Source organism: Bombus terrestris, chromosome 9, assembly GCF_910591885.1.
Source record: "Bombus terrestris chromosome 9, iyBomTerr1.2, whole genome shotgun sequence".
NCBI lineage: Eukaryota > Metazoa > Arthropoda > Insecta > Hymenoptera > Apidae > Bombus > Bombus terrestris.
Genome location: NC_063277.1, coordinates 7,564,733 through 7,583,487, shown reverse-complemented (window position 1 = coordinate 7,583,487; position 18,755 = coordinate 7,564,733). Strand labels below are relative to the sequence as shown.

Sequence of the window (18,755 nt, the reverse complement as noted above, 5' to 3'; positions counted from 1 at the left end):
AAAACATAAAAATATATACAATTTTCGTGTTTGCCCTTTTTTAACGCTACCCGCCAACAAATTGCACCAAGTTGCAGTAACTCAGAAAATTGAAGTATACTTGGACGTAGTTAATTTGTCTTACTAAAAATTACGAACTAAAATTTTCTCTTACATATCTACTTTAATATTGACCAACACGGATAAACACGTAATCGACTGAGAGCGACAGTAGGAAGAATCCAGATATAAGTACTTACGATTCGCAAACCGCAATCGAGAAATCCCAGTCGAAATGTGACAGCCGGTGTCGAAAGGTCGGAGAATCCGTGTGTGCCCCGATTGATAGTAATAGACGGGCGAAAACCACCACTCGAGAATTCAAATCAGCCCGGTGAGAACGGATTGAGCGCCGGGAATCAAAATACATTTAGGATTTCCACAAAGGGAAAAAGTGGCATTATTCCTAGCCGTGCGACACAAAGGCATTAACAGTGTTTTGCGCCCTTAATATATTATTCCGTTTATCTATCCTTCTCACCCCTTACATGCAAGCACCTTCTTCGTCCCTTCCTCTTTACGACGTACCCCTTTCACGCCAATAGGCAAACAGAAGAATTCCCTTTCCGATCGAGATCGTCTTCGGTGCGATGCAAATTTCCGCATGCAAATCAGCCGGTATGCAAATATGGCCGAACATGTGTGCCCCGTTTCGTCTTCCCGGACCCTTTTTCCGGCCGAAGATCATCGGTATTTGCATATCTTGGATATTTCCTCTCATTGTATCGGGGCCATTGTACCGCGATCCTCCCGTCTATCCGAACCATTAATCCGAATATCGCTTTGAATCGAACTGCTGCCACGATTGACAGATAGCCTCGAGTGTTCCCAGGAGAATCTGCCGGCAGAGAACATCGTCTTCCGGTTTCTTCGATGCCGGATGCTGCACGGGACCCGATCAAACGTAGACTCGAATCATCGATGCGATGGGGTTGAAGAGGGGAATGGAAAGAATGAAACTCAGGAAAGGTGAATATGGACGTGGTAGAGACTCGTGGGCGTCTTGTTGCACGTTTCTTCTATCAGGCTTTCTCAAAAATTCAATATGAAATTGTAGGAAGATATAATGTCTTCGATGTTTGATTTCTATCACCGCTTTCTATACATAGAAATTGGTGCTTCTGTCCCTTCTTAAATAAAGTCTTCTTGATTTAGACTGATTTTGTTCAATAGTTTTTCGTAAATACTTTGAAGCAACATCCAGAAAAGCCTTTAACGTATCTTTGAATCTAGAGCCTGCGGATGAATTGAATTGATATTTTCAGTCGTTACTTTTACTTTGTATTTCTTACGAAATTATGAAACAGATGCCTGATACCGCTGCTGTATCAATCTTCGTGAAATTTTCATCTATCGAAGACTAAATAATAATCTTGAATAGTAGCAGAAAAGCTAAGAATTTCGAACACAACTTGAAAATAGATAATAAAAAAACATATTTGTCCGGTGGAAAATATTTGCATATCTAAAAGCAAATGGAAGAAAATTTCGTAAAATCAAGCGAACGATTATATTAAAAAATGTGTAATCGCCATTGACAAGAAGAATCATCGTTAGCTATTCGATACGTTACACCTTCGAGTAAGCAGCTGCTTATTTAACAGCGACGTAGATCAGATAAAAGGAAGAAACAGCGAACGTGAGAAAAAAAGGGGTGCAGTCCTTCTCGGTTCGTCTGGCATATCAAAATTACGGGACAATCGAAAGCGTATCGAAACGAGGCCCAGAGAGAACGAGAGAAAGAGAAAGTACGTAAAGAAAAGAGGAAGAGGAAGGATCGCATTATTCTTCGAACGCGATCGTACCGGAGTCGTCATTGTCTGAAACCAGTTCGCGCTGGTGCTTCTTTGCATACCCACTCCTCCGTCGAATCGTAATTATTGGTCCATGCGCATTGATTATTAAACAGCTTATTATAGTGTCACTCCGGCCTTGATCTTCCGTCTGAACGCAAGCGGTACGAAGAAAAAGGAAATGATCGTTGCAGTCTGATCGGCGCGAGTAATCTGAATTGAAAATCGTACGAGCATGGAATTAATGAAAAGCAAAACTGACGAGCGACCGGATGAATCTTTTTATGCTAAAAGAAGGGGGAAAGTATTTCTGTGTATGTGTGTGTGCGCGCACGCGTTTATGTGTGTGTGTAAGTGTTTTTAGTTGGTTGTATCGTTAGTTGATTCTTTTGTTGCGTTTATTTCTGTGAGGTACACGATACAGGAGGTACAAGAGGAGGTACAAGATACGCGAATAGTCAAAGTATTTCGTCATTTTAAAATAATTTTTTTTTTTTACCGTAACTAGATATTGTAGGAAGGTTGTCTTTTAAATTTAAACGTCTTTTAAAATTAAATTAAGAGATAGAAAAAATCTCAAGTGCTTTTTAATTTCTAATTTTACTACGTAATATAAAATGCACTATATGTAATATAATAAAGTCAATTTTACAAAATAACGTTCGACGAAAATATCTAAATTATATTACCTATATGTCAAAAATTGTATTTAAATGAGACACAGAAAATTCCAATGGAAGAATTTTTTTTTTACTTGGGTGAATTTTACAATCAATTCTCATTGAGAATTATAAGTAAATTTTTCTGGCGTGGTGCTATGTCGTGTTTAATAAATGGTTATCGTGTGTTTCATTCTAGTTGAATCTAGTGCTAAAATCTAAAGGGTAATGTCTTTTTAACCTGCGGATCTGATCCGACGTGTCAAGTAATTGAATAACTAATGGGTTTTGGTGGTTGTTAACTTTTATATTATATCTATTACTGAATTTGGATATTTCTTCTTTGATTGTGGGTATCTTGAGGTCGCGATGTAATGGAAGAATTAAAATTCCCTTCGTTCGCATAGACGTCATATTACCTATTTGCTTATTAAACGTGGCAAATTTCAAATACCACCGAAAGAGATATACAAAAGTTGGAAAGAATATCTCCGATGAAACTGACAATTAAGAAACTCGCGTGGAGGACTTTCGTAGTAAGTACGCATTCCAAAAAAAGGTGAAAGTTGAAACTGAACCGAAGACGGACAAGAAAGGCTGGTAATCGCGAAGAAACGTAGTGCAACTTAATCGGAACACGTGGTGTTCTGTGAGAAGGGGGGAGTAAGAGGGAGGCGGGGCATGATCGTTTTGCAATGTTGCTGAAATAATTGCTCGAAAACGGTTCCGCAAACGGCGAGATAGACGCTGAATTCCTCTTCGCTCTGAATTAATCTCGGTCGGAATGCGACCCCCACACCCGGCTACCCCATTGCCCCCATGGACGCTGGACTTTCATCACGAATGGCTTTTAGGGGGGATGCAATTGTCCGCATTGCCGAGTCGATGCGCTTTCCGGCGTGCGGCTCGCGTTCGTGGAAAAATTTCCGCGACTTCCGGTCGATATTGCACCCATTCTTCGCGACTTGCCTACCCGAAGGATGCGTTTATGAGTTTCTCGAGCACATTGCTCCCTTCTTTCCATTTCCTGAAATTTCATTAATTAGACGTTCCTTCGGTGTTTCATGTTTTTTTTTTTTTTAATCAAATGTTTGTATCTTTCGTAGAGTTTTGCTAGAATATTGTTTGAATGTTGGGTGATTTATTAGTTGGCGTAAGATATTGTTAGTTGTTAATGGTTAATTTTTGTTGCGAGTATTCGTTATAGAAATGAAGTACTTATTATAGAAATATTATATTTGCCTTGAGTCAAGAAGGTGAATATTTGTTTTTCTTAATGGTAACTTAAAACATTTCCCTCAATTCTTGAAATCTCTGACGATATTAGGAATCTGTATGAATGTGAAACGATACAAGGTCGACGCTGAATTTCGAAACGCACGAAAAAGTCGCCGAAATTTGAGAAAGATCGAAGCCGAAATTTTGCATCGACGTTGTTATTTCACTAAAGTATGTTACTATACGTTTTACACCTGCTTTCGTTGCCGTTAACACGTGTGGGGATGAACGTTACAACTGTCGATTCCGTAGAACACGTATACAAGACAGAGACGTTATTGCTTATCAGTGAAAAAAGACACGAATCAATTTGGAAATATCACGATCTTCGACGAATGTTATCGAGTTGGAACGGATCGATGTTTGCGTTTCACGCAGTGTTTTCCAAGCGGTGAATTGCAATGGCGTGGCGGTGCGTTGTGCAAGCGCACGCAATTACTGTGCAAACAACACGTTATACGATCGACGTATGATATTCGATTATTATACAATATTTCGCTGAGAAAACAAATAGATGATCGGATACGATCATTGCGTATTTTCATCGGACGCGTGTAATCACCTCGATTGAGACTGGCATTTTATGATCGTCGTAGAGATTTCTTTTTCTTTTAATAAGCTACATAAATTAACATCAGAGATAATATTTGTTATTCATATAAATACAATTAATAGAAGGATCGATCTCGACACGAGATTGTGAGAAATTCAGAGCAGTCGTTACTAATTTAGCAGATAATATTTGTATCGATAGTTACAACAGTTTATAACGTTAAATTAAAATTGACGTAACTTACTTGATATTTAATACAAATAAATGACTGATAGTTAGAATTCTATATTATATGAGGATGGCAATAATGAATGCATTTTAATTTCTAGTACAGCTACTTTTGGATAATATAGCTTACTAATAGGGAAATTTAACTTGAATCTTCTATCTTCCGTTTTAAATTACTTTTCACTTCAAAGTTCATTTATACATTTTTAGTATCTATGACGCTATATTACTTCACTACGTTATTATTATTAAAACATTCGTATTGCCAACATATAATATGTATTATATGTTGGCAACATTAGTTTTATCCCTAACAGATTACTAAGCGAAAAATATTTTACATTTCCTTCCATATCCTATTCATTCTTATTCCAAAATGTTTCAAACAATTTAACTACAAGTCTACTTTTTAAATACTTCCATCGAGTTACCTTTCATCGTCGGACAAAACAGCACTGTTCCACACCGTAATATACGTAACCTTTGTTTCCTAGTAGCCTGGCGAAACCCGAAATTAATCAATAAACAAAAACAGCCTGGCATCGAAACGAGTCGTATTATCGGTGTTCCCAGTAGGTTCACCCTTTAAGTGCGCAAAAACGAGACCCAGAATCGAGCAGTAGCACCCTCTTGGAATCGCATGAGTGGCGATATAAAACGAGGAGGATCGATAATTCAAGCTGTAGCAACGTTTTTTTCACGATTCGTGGCTCTGTGATCGATGCTCGATGCTAATGAGCAGCGTCGAGTGACACTCTGCCCGTATGTTTATTAATCACCGGGTCCGTTTCCCATCGGCAAACCGGCCGGACTAGTTCGCAACCCCTTTCGGTATCGTTTCGACCGGCTTCCTGATCGATCTGTATTCCCCTTTTTTTCAAAACAGTAGCCGATGCACGCAATGCTTTTGCTCATACGGTACCGTTAATATCTCGATGCTTCAGTGGATCTGTAGCAACAGTACAGTTCTGTTAAAAATTAACAAATTAACGAAGAACCAATGAATAGAAGCAATAGTTATCTAGAGCAGAGATACCTAGAATTTTTTTAAGAGAATTTTTTTTTTGAAAAATTCGGTTGAATGAAAATTTTCGGATGATATAGATAGAAATAAGTACGCTTCAATATGAATTTAGAATGTTTAGATTATAACGAAGTATTATTCGATGTATCATAACGTACGCTGATACAGCAAAATAAGTAGCTTAACACTAGAACTATCACATTAGTCAAATTATCTGGTTTTACAATTTTATTTTAAAATTCCTACTTCGTGTAATAACTGAAAGAATAATATAATGAATTTTATTTTGCTTTTTATGTATTCAAACTCAAAATAATTTTATATGAAGGCTACTTATATCAATAGCAGTCAAAATTGCTGGTACTTGTCAAAGTGTAAGAGCGTGCTGCAATCTGTTTATCGAACCCCAATTAACCAGTTTCCTCGTTTTGTACAACTTCCCACGCGCTTTTTACATTTTTACTGCGTATCGTCCAATATGATGATATCAGTTATCAGGAAAATTCCGGATCGATCGGTGGATCGCTAGATGTTAACACTAAAAATACCACACCAGTTAAAATCACTGGTTCTACAATTTTATAAATGTGTCAACCCTCGTTTAGGCATCATGGCTCCAGATGGATTAATAATACCAAAAATGTACTTTATAACATGAAATTCCTTCTGTAAGAAAGTAATAAATCAATAAATATAAAAATATTCTATTATTACGTATTACATTTTCACTGGTTTTTGTAGAAATAGCTTCGTGTTAACTATCGGTAGTTCTAGTGTTAATCATAAGATGCAATCGTACATTTCAGATATATCGATGCACAGAAACGCACAAAATTAAAATACCCAGTCAATTACGTCCTGTAATATCTTCTCTGTGTATAACATGAAACACTCGCGTGCACAAGCATAATAATCACGAAGAATAAAATTATCATGCATTCCTTTATCCCTAATTTTGCGATTGAATTACATCATGTCAAAGGTAAGCAAATGTCCGAATACTTTGAAATAGTAGTGTGTACACACCTGTACGTGTACATATAGAGGCACACACACGTATATAGAAGCGCGGAAATTAAGCGGCGTCTTAGGAAACGTCTTAATTAATCCTCTGAAACGTCTATCGCGAATTGCTTCTTGCAGCGGCAATTAGGCGAGATTACGACGTTGCACAACAGGCCTGAGAACGGCGTCGCGGCAACGGCCGAGCTTGAATTTTGCTTATCGCGCGACAACGGACGCTTCGAAACGATGTGCCTACTGATACCTCCCTAGGGAATTGTCTTCTTCCGAAGTTTATTGACGTTCTTCAGGGAATTCAGACGCTCGATCAAAGAACAGTTTCAATACGAAGTTACGAAACGATAGAATTTTTCTTATTTTTGTGAGAAACGAAATGTTGGTTAATGGAATTAGAACAAGTCAGTTTCAGAAGTGTATTTTAACGTTTGGAATCCAATGGATGTGATTATTCAAGTTTTGTAAGTATACGGACTTTGATATAAAGTGACATTATTTTATGAGAGGTGGTGATTTTTATGTAAAATTATTATTCTAATATTAGTATTCCGCATCCTCGTGCACTCCTATGCAGCGCTATATGTCGTAAGATTATTTCGATTTTGAAAAATTGTTCAACTTGCGTAAGCCGAAAATATTTTCATGCATTTGTTTCAGGAAGGAATTATATTGCATGCTGCGTGTCGAAATTGCGCATATGTTTACTTTGTACGTACACGCACTTATTTCTCGACACGATGATTCGTGTATTGCTGTAGCGACAATCGCGAATCGAACGTTTCTATCAGGAAGTCGATGGTAATATTATGTATCATTTGGTTTAAGGTCTGTATCATGAAACACAACTGGTGCATAAAATCGTATAATTGCAAAATACGATGGGAAAAGAATGCTAAATAAAATAAGCTCTAAGTTTCAGAAATTTAAGAAGCCTAGATATTAGTCCGAGCTTGAAAACATTGCACGCAGGAAGACTCTTCTCGTATCGTAGAACCTTATGCGCAGAAAGATTCTCGTCTTCTAGAACCTTACACGTATCGAGTATCGCGAGACGCTTTGAAATTGATAAATTTCTCAGTCTGATGAATCAACTGCGAGCTTCATCGAACGAGCTGGCAAACAAACTTCGAAACTAAAACAATCAACGCTTGAACATTATATTTACACATTTTTCAAAGACATTTATTACGCTACTAGTTGAAGCAAATTTTATCCAACCATTGTCAAACAGAGCTATTTTATTCCAAGTCTGCTTCGCTCACCTCGTAATATTAAGAACTGAATTTTATTGATTCAAATTAATCAAATATCTTCACACTTATGAACTTTTCGCGTGACTATACTAAAGCTATGCTTTGTTTCGTTCCCTATATTTTACTATAAATCCAAGCATAAAATTAACAAGTGATCGGTACAGAAAAAAAATATAGTAGCCATAAAGAACAAAATCATTGCAAATCATCTCGTCCATAACTCTACAATTAACCTAAGTATATCGTATTAAAAATAAAAGCTTGTCTGGATGTGGTATACTACGAACAAACAAAACTACCAAAAGACACACCGATGCAATTGTACTCGAACAACCTCAAAAGCCATCCATCACACATATATAAAAAGAAAAAAAAAGGGAAAAGAACACTGAAAGAACTCGAAGGAATCAATTTTAGCGAATAACAAATCTAGAGAAATCGACGAATTGCAGAAAACTTGATTGGTCTGAACGAAAATTACTGTGATTTTCCGGTATTCTTGCGCATGTCCTCGATGCGACGCAAGTTCGACACGGCTGTTTCAGTTTCTTTATTACGCGACGATTACCTTGGATTCCGCGAAACGCGGAACGCTATCGCGTTAATCGTCTGTTCTCTGTATGACTCCGGGCCGGGTATTGAGTGTCGCCTCGTACGGCGAAATATGATTCCGTAGACGTTCCTGGCCTACATTGCCACTCATTATATGATCGAAAGTAAACGCACCACGGGCCCTGGCTCTCGACAGAACGACAGGAAACAATGGGTCACGCTGCGGGACGCAGTCACAGAGACCACCGTTTCATCAGGTGTATCGTGCATCCTTCCCTGCTCTCCTCTTTGTCGGCCTGATGTTTCCGAGGGTTCGGGGAGTGGCTCGAGACGACAAGACGGGATCATTCAGGGTCATTTTGGATTTCAAGTGGGAGGAAAGACGGAACGTGGATCCGAGACTTTGTTGCCCTGTGTGAAGTTGTAATGCACGGCTTCCCGTCTTTACTATGTTTGCTGCGCTCAGATGTCAATGGGACCGACCGTGAAAATTGTTGATCATCTTGGAATTAATTATTACAGGATAGTTAAAATCGGAATTTTTCAGTTAAAATCGTAAATGGCACGTACGCATGTAAGTGACTGAAATGAAAATTTACGACACGCATCTATCGATCTCGCTATTTAGATATATAATTTACCATTTCAATTTCTCATCCAATTTTGCTATTTCCATTTGAAGTATGCGTCCGTATTTAAATGTATCCAGATATTTATAAAAATTAATAGCTACAAGGTTTGCTTCGACATTATTAAAAGATCATATGAATCGTTGCGAAACCATATTGATCAATTCGAAGATACGAAAACTGTCCTTCAAATTGTAACTGTCTTGGAATTTCTCGATATTTGTTTCATTATCTTGCAATGAATGAATTTATAAAAGTAAATCATTTGTTGCTTCAGAACTGATTATCAATGTATTTATGCAATAAAATTAAGAAACTAATTAAAACTTGGTCACTTTGGCTTCCGAGAGGCATACATGTAAAGCTCTATTTGAGATTGTAGCTTGACGCGTTTATGGTAGCGTTCACGAATGTTTAAAAAATGTTGTACGTGATGTAATATCTTGTAAATTAATACATTTGTTCACACAGATTATATATGTAACACGTATTTATTTTTTATGTATATAACATATCGAGATGCACATTCAAGGTTGGTAAGCGTAATGCTAAAATTATAGTAAGCCTGAACATGTGTTAAAGTACGTAGACTCGTATTTTCAAAGTATACGCCAATTTCCCGGTTTCGCGAAATATCGTTGTTCAAGTTTCTTTTTCTTTTTAATAAGAAGACAAGTGTAAATGCTTCATGAAAAGTATGCCGTTACAGACATTTAAGGCTTTGCATTACCCAAGGAAGAGTTTCTTTGTGTACTTTCAGAGGAAAGTAATGCACAGCAGATGGCCGTGCCCAACGCAAAGAACTTGGATCTTATTTCGTGAGATCCTAAGAATTGCATTCGAATGGCATCAAGTGGCAAACATAACTTAAAACTTCGTTTTAATCCCTTTCCACCTTGCTTCTGACGCTTACCTTAAGTGTACCATCGTAAATATGTGGTAATAACGATAAAGCCAGAGTGTAGAGCAATTCAATGTACATAAATGTGCAATCAAAGAAACATCATATCGAATACATGCGCTCTTTTACCTTGTTTTCGTATACATAATTGGATTAGTAAAATGGTTACACTTGAATGTTCAGTGATTAAGAAGAAAAAAAGTATGTAATTATCAATATACGTATATTAAGTAATAAAAAGCATTTAAGTTACGACATCGTTGTATCACCGTGTACGTGTATTGAACTGATATCGCAGTTACTTATTACAAATACAGTGCAATCACAATTCTGAGAGAACGAGTTACGAAACGATTTAGGGCTAAATCAAGGTATTATACATCGTTTAATTATTGTTTCTACCTTGATTGCATTTCTTCTTGTTTTGAAAACTCGCGACAAGTTACAATATAAACACACATTCAGACTCATGTCCGACTAACCTACCGTTATTCACCACACGAATAATTTCCAATAAAACAAACGAATATTAAATACCAAAAACATCAAAACGAAAATTATTTTAACTAATAAGAACTACGAATCTTCCTTAACCAACAGCCAAAGACCAAAGAAAGTAACTAAAAAAGCAACGCCAACGATCTGCTTAAATCTCTCAAATTCCAAACACCCATGACAAAATACGGAAAAAAAGGAAAAAGAGTGGCTTACCAGTAAAAGAGCAGGATGCAAAAGTTTCCGTTCCCGTGGTCGAAACACAGGCCCGTATCGACGATCGCGAGCATCATCCCCCACTCTTGACAAAGAGATGGAGAGAGAGAGAGAGAGAGAAAGGGGAGGGGGAGAGAGAGAAAAAAGCGACATCCCCGTTGACATCTTCGCGGCGCAAGCTATGAAAGTGCCTATACAGGTTTTTGAGACGGTGAAGCGAGCGAAGATAAGGGTGGAAAAACGTCGGGTCGTGTGATCGTCGTGAAAGCGGCCGGGTAGTGGGGGATCACGAGGGGTTAGAACCTGCGCCTAAGTTTACCCTTTCCCGGCGCATGCTCCTGCACCACTTTTCCCACCCTGTCGCCGAGGTTTGACTCCCGATATGATCGGAAAAAGGAGCCAGAAGCTAAACTGCCACCACCACCGCCACCCCCTGCCCGCCACCCTCGTGAACTCGTTTTCAGCCCCTAGTATTTTCTGTCGTTACCGTGCCCGCTAAACTACGACCATTTGGATTCATTGAAACTCGCGGCCATCCCGCGAAACATCTTCAAACCGAAGATACACCGGAAAGGCACATCGGAAATTCCATTCACTTTGATTTAGGTTCGAGTTTGTCGAACTCTTGGAAATTTTGAGGTTTTTCGAGAACGGGGAATTTGCGACACGTAGCAATGGAAAATTTGTAGCGGATTATTTGCTTTTTTAATTTGTTAAGCGAGGAATGTTAGTTAACAGCAGTTTTTCCTGATTGCTAATAATTAATATATTAAATTTTTTTGTCTTTGATCCCATATTTTTTTAACGCATTATATCATTTGACACATAGGAATAAATTATATTTATATTTGGAAACATTAAAACTGAGCTATATGAAATTGATTAATTTTTAAATGCCTTTTATTTTCTGATCGATAGAAGCTGTTGATCTAAGATCCGATTAATAGGTTAAAGATAAATTGCGTTCTTGTTGAGAAAGAACCTACATTGTTGTTTTAATGCAGAAAGGATAGTAATTGAATAAAAAGTGACAGGCTGTATAAAAATTATGGTTTATTACCACGTAAACTGGACGGTGATGAAAGAGAACGTAATTAATACGTTGTTGATGATTTAAATGCTTTTTTTTAATTTTGCACAAGTTTCAAGCGTTTATTCATCTGTAATAATGGAAAATGAAAGATTCAGTTTTATATCGTCTAGCGAGTTGTACATTTTTTAACCTGTCATTTATGACAACATAAACCACCTTTTATAATATATATTGAGTTATTGTTTTAATTATTTTACATCTATCCTGTATATAGTGAGAGCAGAATTATAATTCTACTTAATATAAATAAATTCATATTAATATATTCCATTTCAACTTATATCAAATAGTAAAAACTATTTAGGCAGAATGAAAATTTCTTATTATAAATTTTTTCAAACGAACACAGTCACGTGAAGGTAAAACGAACTGGACAATGGACGATAGATTTCTTTACATACGATTAGGACAGAAATAATTTATTCTGTATTTCCATATTCTTGCCCTCTTGTATTAATGAAATGTACTATCTTATTTCTTCCCTAATCGTACTGCAAATGTAATATACGGAAAAATTGCAATAATTACACGTGAAATATTACAGAGGTTAATTCTAATTCTTGTAGAAAAGTTCATTCTGTTCATAGACAAATAGATGAATGAATAATTCGCAATGTGTAATCTACAGACATTAATAATTACTGTTACCATAGCAGTTAACATCGTTATTACTGTTACGACTATTTCTATAATCCTGAAATTGGTGTTACGAAACCTGAATCTATTCTAGAACGTAATTTGCAAGTAAAATTACGTTATTTATTATTTATTAAAAAATGTAGATCTCTAAACAATATATATATATATTAATAACAATTAAATTACAATATTATACAAATATTATTATTGTCATAATTATATTTAAAATCATTAACATTTTTATAATTCTTATCTCTACTATCGTTTCTATCGCAAATGTTAATTCTTTCTTTTACAAAATTGCGACGAACGAACTTCCATCTGTCAATAAAAAGCGCAAGATAAGAGATCAACTGGAATGTATTTTCTTTCAACGATACTTTTTCGAAACTAATTCTCGAAATGGAAAGTCCACGCGAACTTTTCCGCCAGAAAAGACTACTCGATGCAAGAAATGTATTCAGGAACATTTTCCTGCGATGAAAAATTTCCTAAGACAAAGTAGGAAGTATGAAAGAAAGACGATCCACGTGAATTCCTTTCGAGTTATCTAAGTTATCTAAAAAAGTTTTCCTTTCGATATAGCAAACCGAAAGACAATTCCCCGGTGAAAAATTGCACGCTGCTCTTCTCTTTTTCTTATTTCTTTCCTCGTAATGAACCTTATTCAAGGTAGGGAAACCGTGACCTTAGTTTTGTGCCGAAAAATGTTTGATACATTTACTGCACGATGGAAATGTTTTTTCCAAATTGCCCAGAAAACGCAGCACCTCGAGTCTATCATTTTCGTATTAAACGTCTGGAAAGATCATATGCGTATTTCTATTTCGGTTATAGAAATTCCGATGTGTTTTAGCTCCATACGTATATATCTTAAGAAAAGCTATTACCGTCGTCGTTGAAATTTGGTTTTGTTATTTGAAACACCTGCCGATATGTATGATACGCTATAAATCATTAGATATTTTCTATATTAGATACATAGATATTTTACTAATTCCTCCAAAGAATCCTCTTTCATGATTAACGTTTAAATATCACGATCGTCGTTTAATAACAGCAGAGTACTTTCCATATCCAAGACAAAACGTAAAATTATTTCTAACGCGTTCGCAACTTCAACAATCCCCTTCGCAAGTAACATTCTCTCAAATGCCACTGCTATTACAAATCTCACAAATCTCACGACTTCCTCAAACAAAATACCATTGTTCATACGAAATCTTTAAAACTCACCTTACCCGATACTATACGTACGAAAGAAACGAAAGAACACTCACAAATGAAACGTTAAAATCAGTCTCACTTGCCTCAAACTCCTTCGCAACTACGCCGTAATCCGCTCTTCCATACAAAATATCTCATTTCCTGGCAAAAGCAACAGCAACGCGACTAATACGTGTGAAAGTGCATACGCATAAAAGAAGCAACAAATCACTGCCAGGAATGAGCCTGCTGGTACGCAAAGTTCGGTGGAATCCGAAGGCAACGGGAGGCGGAACGCAACCCTTCTTTCCGATCAGGCCGTTGAAGTCACCGATACTTCCGATAGCTGATACAGCGCATCGTGTCCTCGTGGCCGTTGTTGGAAGGGGTGCCGGCTGGTGGTGGGGGTGGCCACCCTTGCGTTTCTGCGGCTGGTTTGGCCGCGCGGCCGCGCCGTGGCGCCACCGTACAGCCTGCGCGGCGTACGTCCCTTGGCGCCGCGCCGCTCAACTTTTGTCCAACCGTAAGTGGCTGGCGGCCGCGTGAGACGCTCGCTTTCGCGCATCGCGATGCGACACGTTGCCATCGAACGCACTCACCGGACGCTCGTTCCTCGCGACAATCCGTCACCGCGAGAAAACTACGGATTTCGATGAACGAACGAACGAAGAGGATACACGGTCGCGGACAATAGTTTCGCCGGGGTGGAAAAGTGCGTGGCTGGAGGGATGACTGCGAGGGCTGCAGGAGCCGAGCGTTCGAGTTAGTCTCGGCCAGAACACAGGCCCAGTAGGATCTACGTGCACGCACTGGAGCCGCGTACGGTGCGTGGACTAAGGAAACCGAGGGTTAGGAGAGCCTCCCCACCCCTTCACTGGCCGCGATCGCGAGTTTCGCATGCGACGATTATTGTGCCACGACCAACGGACCGCTGCGAGTGCACAGGTGATTGTTTGTGCTAATTATTGTGCTGTGACTGTGTTCCCCATCGCGATTTCGCAGCAAGGTCGACGTTATCGCGAGAATATGTTTAATTTTCGTTTCTATTCGTTGTTATCGTGTCTGGCGTGAAGGAACTGCAATTGGTAGCCCTTTGATCGCGTTCTCGCAGCATCTTCAGCCAGTTCACGCGCACGCACGTGCAGCCGTGCCCTCGGATTATCTGAAAGCCGAAACGCGACCGGCTCGAACGTGACCATCGGACGGATTCCTGATCGTCGCTTGCTCGACTCTATCTCGACCGGTCAACCAACTCGGCCTCGACAGAGAGAAAAAGGAACGCGGAGAACCCGAGAACCGAGTGATAGCGCCTAGCTGACTGTTAGAATCTAGCCGGCGTTCTTGGCCAGCATCGAGCTACGCCGCAGAGCTGATTAAGTCCTAAGAAACTGCGAACCAGCAAATCAACTTGAAAATACCACTGTCGTTCATCTCATCGTTGTTTTCGAATCGTTCGTGTCGCTCGTCGATTCACATATTCTTCTCGAGTATTCTTCGGTGGTATCCTTTGAAAATTCGACCTCGTGAAGTGATTCGTGCGACGATTTTGTACGTTGAATCTCTTCTATTTGAAATATTTTTTTGTGGATGGAATAGCTCGTACATGGTACAGAGGAATTTGCAATGAATTTTCCTTGGAAGAGAAATTTTTACAGAGGAACGCTTGTGACAGTTTAAAATTGATCGTCGAAATGTTTCGTCTGGAAAGAAAATTTGACGAATTTTCCGCTTGGGACTGCTCTAACCCGGGCAATATTTCTGTGGTTCTCATGGAGGACAATTTTATTTGATTCGGTTCTCGTCGATTCGGCTCGTCGCTAAAAGGAAATAAAAATTTGTTGCGTTCTAAGAAACTGTAATCCAAGTCATTGATTTTTTGCAATGGTAGTGATTGGAAATTTCGTCGGAAGAACGAATCTTCCGAAGAACGTCTCGTAATATCCATGCAAATTTTTTGAAACTTCGTTCCTGCTTTAAAATACTTTTCACCAAGTGCACCACATGCTCGATCAGTTTAATTGCAAACAATCTTCCTGAAGAACTTGCCTCGGAGTGACCTCTCGCCTCTAACGAATTCGTCGAAAGTAACCGAATTTTCCTCCAAAAATTCAGTGATTCTAAATTCCTGACAGTTCTTCGAGTAACGAATTCCTCTACGAACTTCTCTAAAAACGTCGCTATCCTCTTCAAAACGTTCGACACGCTCAAAATTAAAGAGAACAGATCAAATTTGAATGAATTTCGAAACCGTGTTTCCTCGCACTATTAGCTTTCTTCTAAAAACGCCAAACTAAGATAATACAATTTTTCTACAAAAACACCCCTAAAACGTGTTCTCCACCGTAACAAACCAGTGCATCGTCGAAGACTACGCGCACCAATGAAAAATCTCATCGTCGTGTTCTTCGAATCTGCCGCTGCGGACAGAAAAGCTCGGCTCGGAACCCCCGTTTCGCGTGCAGCAACCCCGCGTGCAGCGATCGTCTTATCCGGCGAAAAAAAATCCGCGCGATGTCCCTGAGCGCGGCTCTTGAACTTAGTAGTGTTGTGCGCATCCTTCGCTCGCCTGAAGATATTGTTACAATCGCCCTCGAATAGCGTCGCGTTGCTTTTCGAACGGGGGTCGCGACGCGAGGGGCCGCGGGGGCTGTCGTTTATCGTCGACCAGTATATTGAGTAGCGTGCGACCGCGAGAAGAAAGCGAGTCCAGGTGCTGCGACCAGCGAAATTCCACCGGCGAGACAGTCATCCAGATTCGCCATTTCCACCGCTTCTTTTTTCTTCCATCCGCCAGTTAACCACCCCTTTCTTCGACCAGCTCATCTTCGAATCTTTTTTCCCCTGGCTTTCTTTTTTCTTTCTGATAGATGTGCTCGATATTGATCGAACAGCGTATCCACGCTCCACTTTTGCTGCAACGTATTTCAGTGGTGGATGATGTTTTCGAGTATTTTGTGAGTGATAGATGTTTAGGTTTGTTAGGGTGGTTGACGATAAGGGGGTGTAAGGGACTATTCAGTGCTTAACAGGCTTAGCAAAGCGGTATTCCCGCGCAGTGTGTGTGAACCGTTGATGGAAGACGTTCTTCGGTGCAACGTATGTAATGGAGAACGTAATGAAAGATACTAGTGCGGTTTTGTGAAAATGTTTCTTTTCTTTTACTCTTCGGTGGACATTGAAAAGTGAGAAGGAAAATTCAAAATTATTATACTCGATACCTTCAGACTACCACTTGGTACTTGTATAAGGTAAAGAACACACGAGAGAAATTATTTTAGCAAATACTGTTACATATGGGGAGAGGAGTTTTCGGGATAATTCACAATCGGTTTCATTAATTTCTTCGAGGTATTTCTTCGAATTCGAATATTTTTTATCTCGTTGTTTTCTTTCCCGTTATCGAATTATCGCAGAATAAAGAAATTCCTCGTGGGCGATTTCTTCGTCGATTTTTCGTCGGTTTTCGGTGACTTTCGAGGGAAGAGACGAGCTGGTTTCTCGGAGGCGAATCGCGTGGAATTCCACGTTTTACAATTCCAAGACGTCGCGATTCATTGGCGCGGGGATCGTTACGAAATTCGCGGCAACAATGTGTTGCGCTCGGTCGGCGAAGACGCGTGATGGCGATGCACGCGGCGCGTGTACGCGCACGCCGGTCCGCGTTGACAAACTAATCCCTGCGTTATATCGGGTGATCGTAAAGCACGCGGTGACAAGTCAACAGCCGCGTAGTATTTTCGTGGGCGGCTGCGACGAATTTTCGCGACGCGTTTCGCGGATGCCGACTGTGTCTCGTCGAACACGCGGCGCACGTATACACGTTCGCCGGCAGAAATTTCTCCCTATGCCATCTCTGGATCGAGCAACGACCGTTTCGCCTCCTCCATCCGAGAAATTCGACGTTTTGTCATTTCTATAATTCCTTTGCAATTTGCCTTGCGGTTAATTTCGACGTGTTACCAATTTCGAAACATATGGAAGAGCAAGTTGAGAAATTTTCATGCTAACGAGCATTTTTATAAATTTCGATAAATTCTATATCGAGAAATTGCGTTAAGCTGTTCAAAATTTGCCCATCGAGAGTCGTTTATATTCGTTCTGCTGCGTGAAGAGTATTTTGCATATTTGGATAATTCGTTCAAAAATTCGCATTTAACGATTATTATACCGATTGCTATCTACATCCTTTTTATCGCATAAGAACAACCATTTTTTCTGTATTGCGTGTTCTCATTTCGGACAGCTTTTCGTCAATCATTCGCAGACGCAATAATTTTGCTCGTTTATTTCGCTCGCTCCACATTAATTAACACGCTTCCTCCGTTAATAGGCAACAATTTTCATCAAAATTTACCAACCAAACGTAATCGTTCTTCCTCCCTAAAAATTCCAATTCTCGTTCAATTCTCAGACCAGCGAATTTTCTACAACTTGGCTGAATTTTTTTCCACGTTTTCTTATTTTCGCCGAGCTTCCTCAGCTCGAGTTTATCGTCGAATAGACTGCACGATGAAATCCTCGTCCGAAATGGGGAATTTTCGAACAAAACTCGGACATGAAACATCGATGATTCCATGACACGGGAAATCGATGAGCCGAAAGGCATAGCAACAAGTACGCGGCGTTGGTGGCGTGAATCGAGTTACAGTTGTTTTCGTTTCCGCGTCAACAGCGACTATCATCCACCAGCGATGATTAACTCGTGTAACCGGCGAACGCCGCGGAAATTAAAGTTGCATTATCCAGGACCCGGCGCCAGTTAACTCGACTGTCACGAAGTGTGCTTAACACGGTAACGCGGATTAACGCGTTCGCCGGAAGCCGCGCGTCTTTCACGGTTTGCGGTAATCGGGGGATGTTGCTTCGACGATCGTTTCATCCGTCAGATTCTTCGATTTTCCGCCAACGTTCGACAGAACTTCCATCTTTTCCTCCAACGAGTATTTTATTTTTCCCTAAAAAATGATTGCAGCATTTTTGAAACTGTACATTCTCGGTGTTTTATAAATCTTGAGGACACTATTGTGATGTAAAGTTGTGACGAAACTTGCCAAGTTTGAAACACACAATGGTGGTTGATGGAAGAGGGTAAGTCGTTGGAGTTTTTTTCGAAAGTTTTCATTAGCGTTGCTGCACTATCGTTTCTTCACGATTTCATTTGGTTATAGGATTTCTTA

At 39.4% G+C, this 18,755-nt stretch overlaps 1 protein-coding gene and 1 long non-coding RNA gene across 8 annotated transcripts in view; one reads left to right on the top strand and one right to left on the bottom strand.

The window, feature by feature from the left end:
* LOC125385599 overlaps window positions 1–10,987 on the bottom strand; it is a 77,272-nt gene extending 66,285 nt beyond the window's left edge. For both annotated transcript variants that reach the window (XR_007225060.1, XR_007225059.1), the window contains exon 1: window positions 10,641–10,987. This is a non-coding gene — a long non-coding RNA (uncharacterized LOC125385599). The remainder of the gene's footprint in view (window positions 1–10,640) is intronic.
* A 3,168-nt stretch (window positions 10,988–14,155) lies between these two features.
* LOC100649582 (homeobox protein cut) overlaps window positions 14,156–18,755 on the top strand; it is a 168,575-nt gene continuing 163,975 nt past the window's right edge. For 4 of the 6 annotated variants that reach the window (XM_048408595.1, XM_048408599.1, XM_048408596.1 and 1 more), the window contains exon 1: window positions 14,157–14,523. The gene's annotated coding sequence lies outside the window, so the exon portion shown is untranslated. Of the gene's footprint in view, window positions 14,524–18,755 lie in introns of all 6 variants that reach the window. The other 2 variants (XM_048408597.1, XM_048408598.1) reach the window with 2 other exon arrangements.